Source organism: Thermobia domestica, chromosome 4 (assembly GCF_964235325.1).
Source record: "Thermobia domestica chromosome 4, izTheDome1.hap1.1, whole genome shotgun sequence".
Taxonomy (NCBI): domain Eukaryota; kingdom Metazoa; phylum Arthropoda; class Insecta; order Zygentoma; family Lepismatidae; genus Thermobia; species Thermobia domestica.
The window spans coordinates 293,062,916-293,073,622 of NC_137457.1; the positions used below are offsets into that span (position 1 = coordinate 293,062,916).

The 10,707-nt window shown below is 34.8% G+C and overlaps 1 protein-coding gene across 2 annotated transcripts in view; it reads left to right on the forward strand.

The window, feature by feature from the left end:
- The window catches only part of LOC145684178 (uncharacterized), a 54,297-nt gene that overhangs the window by 23,090 nt on the left and 20,500 nt on the right, over positions 1-10,707 (forward strand). The gene's annotated exons all lie outside the window — the stretch shown is intronic.

Below are 10,707 nucleotides of genomic sequence, written 5' to 3' on the forward strand. Positions count from 1 at the left end.
ATATAGACGAATATAAAGTTTTTTTGTTTGTTTGTTTGTTTGTTTTGTTTTTCTGTTCAGTTTCGGAAAATCCGTTTATTTGTCCACCAGATATTTTGTTTTTTTAACTTTTCTTGCAAACAATAGATCACATCACAGATGCACATATCGAGGTCAGCTAGGTGTTATGTTATAGCTTGTTATGGGAAAGTTTATTTTCCAGTTCACACAACCTTGGCCTCAGGTTATTCTTACTTTTGGATGCTTTGACTATTTTCTCACCTTCCGCGTACCAAATATTCGCACTGAAAAATATTATTTTAATTGTCCATTCTGTTCCATGTTAATAAAAAACTTTATGCACGAAGTGATAATTCACTTATTACATGATAATATATAGGGTGCATGACATTTGGGCGCAAAACCTTTTATCTAAATATGTTTACGTACCTACATATGTTATAATGTATTTCATAACTGGAGCCCGGATTTTTAGGCATTAAAATATGAAAATAGGCACTGGAAATTTTTTAAAACTTCCACAGATAATTTTGCAAATCTAAAAATAATATCTTGAACACAGCGAAGTTTCTGCAAAGCATGCACAACTTGTCTCTGCCATTTGAAAAGAAATGGGAAGAAACCGTACAAACTATTCATATCCGGTCTCCGTACTATGCGGCTTAGTTTTAAAAGAATATTTCCTTCTAATAAAATAAGACATAAGTAATAAAGACATGTAATTTGTATAAAAGGACGTACGTTTTTCGTTAATGTTTAGTTATTTTAAAGATGTAGCTATATATTCATACTGCACTGTATACTTGACTTTTTGAGTCAGACATTATTAAATTTACCTTAAAATGTGTACAGTACTGTACATACTTTCATTTTCACAATAAATTATTAAAATGCTTGCACACAACATAAGAAGTGTTTATTAAGTTCTGGCCTGTACCAAGAGGTCAGAAGAAACGAATAAGAGCTGGTTTTGAAATAAATATAGTGTTTTTAATGCTATGGGTGGTCCAGGAAGTAAGTATTTATTGAATGTTTTTTGTTATATGATCTGCCCATTAGGCCGGATAGTTGATACTCTATTGTATTAATAAAAAGTCATTTAAGATTTCATATAAATAGGCACGTATAGCACTAGCTAGACATTGAAATAGGAAAAATAGGCCAAATAAAATTTACTGTAGGCATCCTGTGACACCCTAAAACAAATGTTTGTCCTTTATGATATATTTAACGTAAAGGAACGATACGATTGGGCGGCATAAGAAGAACAGCATTATTTCCAATAAGAATATGAAATCTCTATGACAGTATGACAGTTCTCAATGATCAGTCAAGAACGAACAACCACACCGGAGCAGCTCATCGTGAACTGCTTTGCGCCTAAATGGCCGCGCTCAAACGTCTTGCTCCGTATATATATATATATATATATACAGGGTGGTAGGTAACTCCACCGAAAAACTTTGCGAGGCGATTCCTTATATGAAATGAAAGAAAAAAGTTCTAATAAACATTGTCCGAAAAACGCCTCCTTTCAGAGTTATGTTCCATTGAAATTTCGAAAAATCTACAAAACTTCCTAACTTAGAAATTATAGGGCCTATCCCAAGCGGTTCAAGGAATTACACAGGAACTAGTACGTGCTCTATCTAAACATCTATGTTTTACCATCCTCCGTTATCGGTGAAAGGAACTGTAAAAAGAAAGTTGAAGTATAGGGATATTCCATTAAGTACTAGTGGTGCGTTCGTTTCGCTGATACCGGTGAATTCTGAAATACGGATATTTAGATAGATCGTATACCAGTTTGTGTGTAATTCTTTAAACCGCTTGGAATAGGCCCTATAGTTTCTAAGCCAGGGCGTTTTGAAACGTGATAATTCGAATTTTCGGTAGTTCATAACTCTGAAAGGAGACGATTTTCGACCCATGTTTATTAGAACTTTTTTCTTTCATCTACTATAAGGAACCGCCTCCCAAAGTTTTTTGGTGAAGTTACCTACCACCCTGTATATATACAGGGTGGACAATTTATCTTGATCATCTGTGATAACGGAGAAACCAAGAGAAGGAGAAAAGCAAAACTTTGCATGAAGCAACTTTAAGAGGGGGGACTTATTAAGCGACACCACCCAGTGAACAGTGGACATCCCAATATAAAGTTATATTTTTTCAAATGGCACTACGTCAGATTATTACATATTTCAAATCAACTTCTCAAATAAAAATATAAAATATCACATTTATTATTCAGTGTTGCAAACTAAGGATGTTATAATATCACAAACATCCAAAATTTAGAAGCCTTTATTACATATACAGCACAATAGAGATGGACAGGATAATGTACGTCGAAAGTACCTTATCGTTGGATACCATGGCCATGGTATGACTTGTTTCGAATGAATAGGAACAAAGTTACCGGCTCTTGAAAATTTGATTTGTTTTTTTGAAAGGCTTTTATTTCGAAAAAATGCTTAGATAAGTATCATATCTAGTTACTTGTGTGGCTTGCAATGGATGTGTAAATTATTTTGTGCCGTTTACAGCACTTCGATATCTCAAACTGTTCCGGAGCTATGATAAACATTTCTGAAGTTGCAACACTGCTTAAATCATGTAATTGCAAGAACTTGTAATTACAGCTACTGAAAACTGTTACTGTAATCCTATAAAAGAAAAGGAGAACAACAATCATTTTAAATATTTTTCACAAATACACCATTTTCAGCAGGGTTACAAATTTTATCAATGTTTATCGTATCTCCGGAACGGTTTGAGATATCGAAGTGCTGTAAATGGCAAAATAATTAGTATGTCCAGTGAAAACCATATAAGTAACTAGATATGATACTTATCTAAGCATTTTTTTTCGAAATAAAGCCTTTAAAAAAATTCAAATTTTCAAGCGCTGGTAACATTGTTCCTATTCATTCGAAACAAGTCATACAATGATCATTTTATCCGACGCTAAGGTACCTTCGATGTGCATTATCCTGTTCATCTCTGTTGTGCTGTATATGTGATAGAGGCTCCTAAACTTTGGATATTTGTGATACTGTAACATCTTTAGTTTGCAACACTAAATAATAAATGTGTTTTTTTTATGTTATTTGACATGTTGATTTGAAATATGTAATAATCTGACGTAGTGCCATTTGAAAAAAAAAACACTTTATATTGGGATGGCAACACTGTTCACTGGGTGGTGTTGTTTAATACGTAAAACAATGTCTTCTCCTTATAGTTGCTTCATGCAAAGTTTCGCTTTTCTCCCTTTTTCTGGTTTCTCCGTTATTACTTCATTGTCCATACATATAAAGTGGCTCATTATCTTGATACGCCCTTATAACTTTTAAACGAATAAATACAAAACACTGAAATTTTGTATCATACAAATATCGACAGGAGGACATTGTTTGACATACACTGCAATACAACTAGATAAACAGTGTTACCAAGTCAACTTAAAGTTGTATTTTTTTTTCAAATGATACTACGTCAGGTTATTGCATATATCAAACTTACATATTAAATGAAAACACAATAGTGTGTTTGTTATGCAGTGTTGCAAACTAATGATGCTACAGTATCACAAACGATCAAAAAAAAAAAAAAAAAATGGAAAGTTCTATACCAGTAATAACGCAAGTAAGTAAGTATTTTACATCCAAATTACCTTAATGTCGAATACTAAGGTCATCATATGACATGTTTCGAACAAGTCGAAACAGAATTACAAAGGAATTGAAAATTTGACTTTTTCAAAGAATTTTATTTCGAGAAAGTGCTTAGATAAATGTCACGTCCAATTACATAGATGATTTTGAATAGTCATAAAGATCGAAATGCTGTTTATAGCAATTTGGTACTTGGAACCTTTTCTGAGATATGAAAAAAAATAATAAAAATTGCTATATTGCTTGAATTAAAAAAGTGCGTAAATGTATTTCAGAATGGTTCTTTTGCGTTTTGATTACCTGAGTAAGCTTACGATTTATACAGCTAATGATTGTGTATGTTATACGACTGCCTTTACTTCTCTGTATAATACAAGGTAAATAATCAAGTCCTCTTTTAATAAAGGGGCTACAATCGTGAACGGAATAGAAGTACAGGCTTTTGATAAAACCATTGCAGTGAAAACCTGTGAAAATCTTGCTATGTTCACGCAAAAGATCCAAGGAAATACTTGCAATATGCAGTATTATTATATTGCTTTCGATATGTACGATAAATAAATACATAAAATCTTACTAGAAGTAACAGGTTCCATGCAGGTGTAGCAACACAGTAGAAAATATGTGATACCACTCATAGTTCGAATATAAATATGAAAAGCTATTGTCACACACTTGCACCAAAGATGAAATAACCGTACCTTGCACGCCAAGTATTAAGTCACAATGAGAAAGCAGCATAGAAAAGTGTTGTTTCGTAGCGTACAGGAGTTCCTGCAACGCATTGCTCTTTAGATTGCTTAAAGAGTAGTCAAGAGAAAGCCTACACAAAAATTTTACTATACGCCTGTAATACCACAGACAGAGGTGCAGATACGCTACTAGTGTTTGCTCAAGACACATTGATATTTTAGTTTTCCTAGTGAGACTTCCGGAACACAATCTTTGTGCCATCATCAGGAGAATCAATATCAACACAAAACTCATTTGAATGACTCAGAGCACTAAAAGCTTCAGCATTGTCCGGATTTGACGCGTTATTAGATCAGGTTGTGACTCTATCAGAAATTTGTTTAGGAGGAGAAAATTACTATACTGCGAATCATTTATTTCAGCGAATACAGAAGAACTTATTGCCTTGCAGAAGTTTGGTACCAGTGACTCAGTGCCTGTTAATATTGTGTATCACATGGAAGCATTTACCCTATTTAGCACACATCTCAACAGCAGCACTTGCAGAATTACTATGATCAGTGTTCACGGCCAAGCATGCTCTTGCAGATAGGTTACCTCCCACTAGGGGCTCTCTTATACCAACACTTAAAAGAGCCGCTTGTGCCCTTCAAGAACTTTTAAGCACTTGTGTGGTCAAAAGACAATGAACCAAATCTGGTTACCCTTAATCCAGTTTTACATGGCTGTTTTATGGAAGAGGGAATGGTTACCCCTGTCTTATATGAAGAACAATGTGTTCCGGAGTCCCTTGTGAAACTGATTAAATTCACTACTTTGCAGGTGTTTAGGAAACATTCTGTCTTGAACAGAAATGTATAATTGTGCAATACCGATATATCAACTTGTGATTTTTGTATCCACCTAATTACAACAGCGGAGGTAATGATAAAGCCGATTTATAATTTTGAAATATATATATGTACCTTTACAGTATCTACAACTTGTGAAACTTTCAAATTGTTTGGACCACCTACACCAGAATTTAAAGTATTAAATTTTGAGCATGTAAGATACGATAATTCGGTAAGTGCTGAGGATAGGGGTCGAAACTTTCTTTTTGGGGTAGTTTTAGGTCAAAAGTAACTTGGGGTCAATAACGACCCAATTTGGATCAAGGGCCGATTTCCCTAGCTTACTAGGAAAGACCCTTTATAATACGACCATCATTATCATTATTATTATTATTATTATTATTATTATTATTATTATTATTTATTTATTTATTTATTTATTTATTTTTTTGTGCCGTGTGTATTATTGTATATTAAATGTTGCAATAATAGATAAGTTATATCTGACTTTTCTGCATCCCATATATGTTCTTTATTTCCAGTCAATAAATTTGTTTGATGTTTTCTCAGAAGAGAAGGAAACTTGATAAATCCCATCGGTTTGTGAACTGTCGATGAAAGAACTTCTATATTCAGTTATATGTATGTTTGGTTTTACACTTGTGAAAGCCCGGGATAAATTTGGACAGGACCAGGGCTGGACTACAATTCTGGATGTGTTTTTGGAAAGTAGAAGGCATGTAATTAATCTGAAGCCAGGTATCATAGCTGTACTGTAGAGCAGTAGGAAGACAAAGTTTTGGGGGTATGAATAAAGGAAAAAGTACAGTAAAATTTCTGCGTAATAGTGTAAATTTTCTAGTAGTTGTCAATACCATATGCCGTTTTTGTCTGTTAGGTCCTTTTTGTGACCACCTTTCAAATGTCCCTACCGGGGTTCTCATGTTGTTCGAATCCTACGTTAAGTTGTAGGTCCACATCTCATATAGCCTCGCTGCTGAAGGTAACGCTAAACTCAGGTCAAGTCAAGTCGAATGTTTCTGTTTTTATCTGACTACGGAGAAGCCAAAAGGGGGGTATTGTAAGGAGAGGAAACAAGATCGATATAATTGAAGGGAAAGAGAGGGATGGTCGATAACAATCATCATCATCATCATAGGTATTCTGCCATTACTTGTAAATTACTTGCCGCAACTGAGAAGCTTCCATGCTCCACAGTCTTCCGCTCATCTCTTCGTTTTCACGTACGACTTTTCTATTTTGATATCGTCCATTAATTGTAGTCTCCTTCGCCCTCTCCCTCTCTTTCCTGCCCCCATATCCTCTAGCATGCCCCCTCATGATATAGTTCCTTCTTATCCAATGACCCAACTAGTTTTTCTTCCTCATCTTAATAATGTCTAAAATTGTTCTTTTCTCTCCCACGATTTGTAAGACTCTCATTCGTTTCCCGCTTATAGAGAGAATTATCTGGATCGAGCGGTCTATGTAAAGTTTTTAATTAATCGACACAGTTTGTTTCATAAATAGTATTGGTAAACCATTAAGTTAAACATTAACTTGATCATATTATTTTATATTGTGATGGATGGTACCAGTATTTCCTTTTGAAACAAATAAGTTTTTATTAGTAGTTAACTACGTTAGTACAATTTGTTTCATAAATATTATTGTGATATGTGTAGAAAGTTAATTAGTTAACTTATGCTTGGAAATTTTTTTTTGGAATTTGTAAGATTTTTTAACATCAGTAGTTAATTTGCGTTTTATTATTATTTTTTTCATTTAATTAGATTCTTCGTAGTTCATACTATACACTGAAAAGTAGAAAAAAGTTAGTTAATAGGGAAAAAAGACTAAAGTGAAAATAATTAATCGCTTTTTGTTCCGAACTAAAAACTAATGCACAAGTTTTGTATTTCGTAAAGTTGAAAGGTAAGGCTAAATGGAGCCTGTATTTCTAAAATTAGATATTAAAATAGTGGTGTAGTCTGAGGCCTTCAGAACTACATGATTTGGAATGTACTAATAACAAGGATAAGGCCTTCGATTTACGGCTATTTTAATATCTAATTTTAGAAATATAGGCTTTATTTAGCCTTTCCTTTTTATTCAGAAGTACAGAACGTGTTTCTTAGTTTTCAGTTTGGGATAAAGGGCGATAAATTATTTTGTCCATATTTTTTTTTTTTTTTTTTTAAGTAATTAATCGTAATGTCGATTTTCTGCTTCATACAGTAAATTATTATGTAAAGGAAAAGAAGAGAAAGGAGTAGTGCCATAAGCGTTAAAACGTGGATGTAGCTTTTTGTACCACAAGGAAAAAAATAGGTAATACGAGGAGAAGTCAAGAAGTAAAGGGACTTGAGAAAAGGTACATATATTCTAATGATAGAAAACTGAAACATACATTATTTTTCTGTATAATCTCCCTGCACTTCATCGCACTCTTCCCAACGTTTCACAAGTTTTTTGATTCCGTCGGAAAAAAAGTTTTTTGGTTGCCCCTGTAACCAATTTTGCACTGCATCAATGACTTCTGCACACACTTTCCGAAAATTTATTCTGTTGTGTAAGATAAAATATGCTGAACTATGACTGATATGTAAAGTATTGGTGATTTCGTCCACTGTGGTTCGTCTGTTTTCCATCACTATACCCTCAACGACTTCCAAATTGTCCTCAGTCGTTGACGTCAGTGGCCTGCCCGATCTTTCCTTCACGATAAACAGCTGTCACCATACTGCGATTGCATTTGACGAATAATTTCCACAGGTTTAACCCTTTCCGGATCCTGGCTTTTTGGGCTATTTTTTAGACTTTCAGTCAAGCAGCTACTGTATCCTCACTATTTATCCTAGGATCATAGTTCATACCTCATTCTCTTCAGAATAGGGCTGGCTTTCGAATGGTACCACTTGCATGCTCATACCATATACCAGAAGCGGAAAAAAATGTCAAAATGAAAATTTTGGAGGGAAAATTTTTTCTTGAACTTTGGCCCCCCCTGGACCCCCCCTGTGTGATCGTAGCTATAAAAAAAATATGATAAATAGTACTTGGTATACTGAATGTGTGTGCCAAATTTCAAGTTTCTATCTTGAATAGTAAGGGCGGGCGAATTTTTATCAAAAATTCCCACAATGCCCCAAAGTACCATAAAACACTATGATCTCAGGGAAAAAAATTCCTGAGACATCCCTAATTACCCTAGGACTATAATCCGCCAATCATTCTCTTCAGAATAGAACTGTCTTTCAGGCGGTACCTTTCACATGTCTCCATCATGTATCTAAGGCGGGAAATTCCTGAAAAAAAGGGATTTTGGGGGGCAAATTTTCCCTTTTTTCAACTTTTGCCCCTCTGGATCCCCCTGTTTTTACGCAGAAATCGGAAAAAAACTTCTGGTAAATACTACTCGGTGGACTGAATGTTTGTGCAAAATTTCAATCTTCTACGTGAAAAAATAGGCCCGCCAGAAAAAATTTCCCTACCATGCCCCACTTTTACCCTATACAGAAGTATATTTGGATAAAAATTCACTGAGACGGCCCTAATTACCCTAGAATAATAATTCGACCGTCGTTCTCTTCAGAATGGAACTGCCTTTCAGACGGTATGACTCACGTGTTCCTATCATGTATGTAAGGCGGGAAAATGACGAAAAACGGGATTTGTGGGGTAAAAAATCTCTATTTTTACCCCTTTGCCCCTCTGGTTCCCCCCTGTTTTAGCACTGACATCGGAACAAAAAAATCTGGTAAATACTACTCCGTGGACTAAATGTTTGTGCAAAATTTCAGTCTTCTACGTTCAAAAATAAGCCCGCCAAAAAATATATACACCGACAATGCCCCATATTACCCTATATAGAAGTATATTTTTTAAAAATTCCCTGAGACATCCCTAATTACCCTAGGATAAGAATTCGACCGTCGTTCTCTTCAGAATGGAACTGCCTTTCAGACGGTATGACTCACGTGGTCCTATCATGTATGTAAGGCGGGAAAATGACGAAAAACGGGATTTTTGGGGTAAAAAAATCCCTTTGCCCCTCTGGTTCCCCCCTGTTTTAGCACTGACATCGGAACAAAAAATCTGGTAAATACTACTCCGTGGACTGAATGTTTGTGCAAAATTTCAATCTTCTACGTAGAAAAATAAGCCCGCCAAAAAATATTGAACATACGCTTAGAAAATGAGAAAAGAAATTTTTGACTTATGACGTCATCACCTCCTATGTCTGGACGCAGGACGGTTTGAAACCATACGTAATGTCTTCTGCAAGGCCTCTGGACTTGGAAAACAAACAAACAAAAAAAAAAAAACCGGACGAAAAAGCTCAAATAGAAGAGAAATAACGCAATGTACCATGAAAAGTGCATATGGTACAAATTGTACCATAGGATCCCGAAGCGGTTAACACCTTCTGCAAACTAAAAGCGAATCAGTGCCCTCATTTCCTCCTTGGTGCAGATCGACAATGGAGCTGCCATGTTTAACGGTCTGCTACACTCCAACGACTAACGCCGGAATAAGAATGACACGTTGCATAGATGTGTTGCAGACACTAATTCAGCGCTGGATACTATCAGTGTTACCAAAAATAGTTTGAGAAATTGCAAGACCCTTTACTTTTTGACTTCCCCTCCTAATTAGTCCCTTATGATGGGGGACGAAGCTTCTCTAAATTGGACTCTGCTACATTATATTTGATCGAACTGTGGATTTGAGTTGTTATCTTACGTGTTTACAGTATTTTGTGCTTAAAGATATTTTCCCTGCAGAGTCATTCCATATCAATTCAACGCAGTGACTTAACGTCACCATTTCAGATTTTAATGAAATCTGGTACTCAGATGACCTCTAGATAGACTAAGAAAAATACCAAATTTCAACTGTATATCTCAATTGGTATTGAAGATGGGGCTATGTAAAGTTCGAAAAAAATCCCCAAAATAGCATGTTCAATGAATTTTAAAATTGGAATTGTAGCTCTCCTGATTGAGATAGAGAGCTCGTTAAGGTACAATATTTTTCATGCCATTTCCTTCGGTATACAACATCATATAGGCTAATACAGAATTGTTTTTTCAAAATCAAAATATTCAAAAATTTTCAAAAAGTACATATTTTAAAATTTTGAAATTAATTCCATAAATAGATACTATTGTTGTAAAGCACCTGGCAAAATATGAATTTGGGATGATAATGTTAAAAATTCAAAACTTGATTTTTCATGAATACTCCGTACGTAGGATAATAACACACAAATGCTAAGTTTTACACTTCTGTGAAAATAAAAATAAGCACATAGCCTACTTCAAGTAAGAATATAGATGAGTCTATAGTAAAACTTTTCAATAAGTAGTAGGATATGTTTATCATTTGAAATTTTAAAAAGGCACATTTCTTCGGCATACAACACTTTCAAAAAGAACATAGCTTCTTCCAATGGGAGTTGCAGGATTCACTTTTGTCAAAACCGTCCACTACTACGT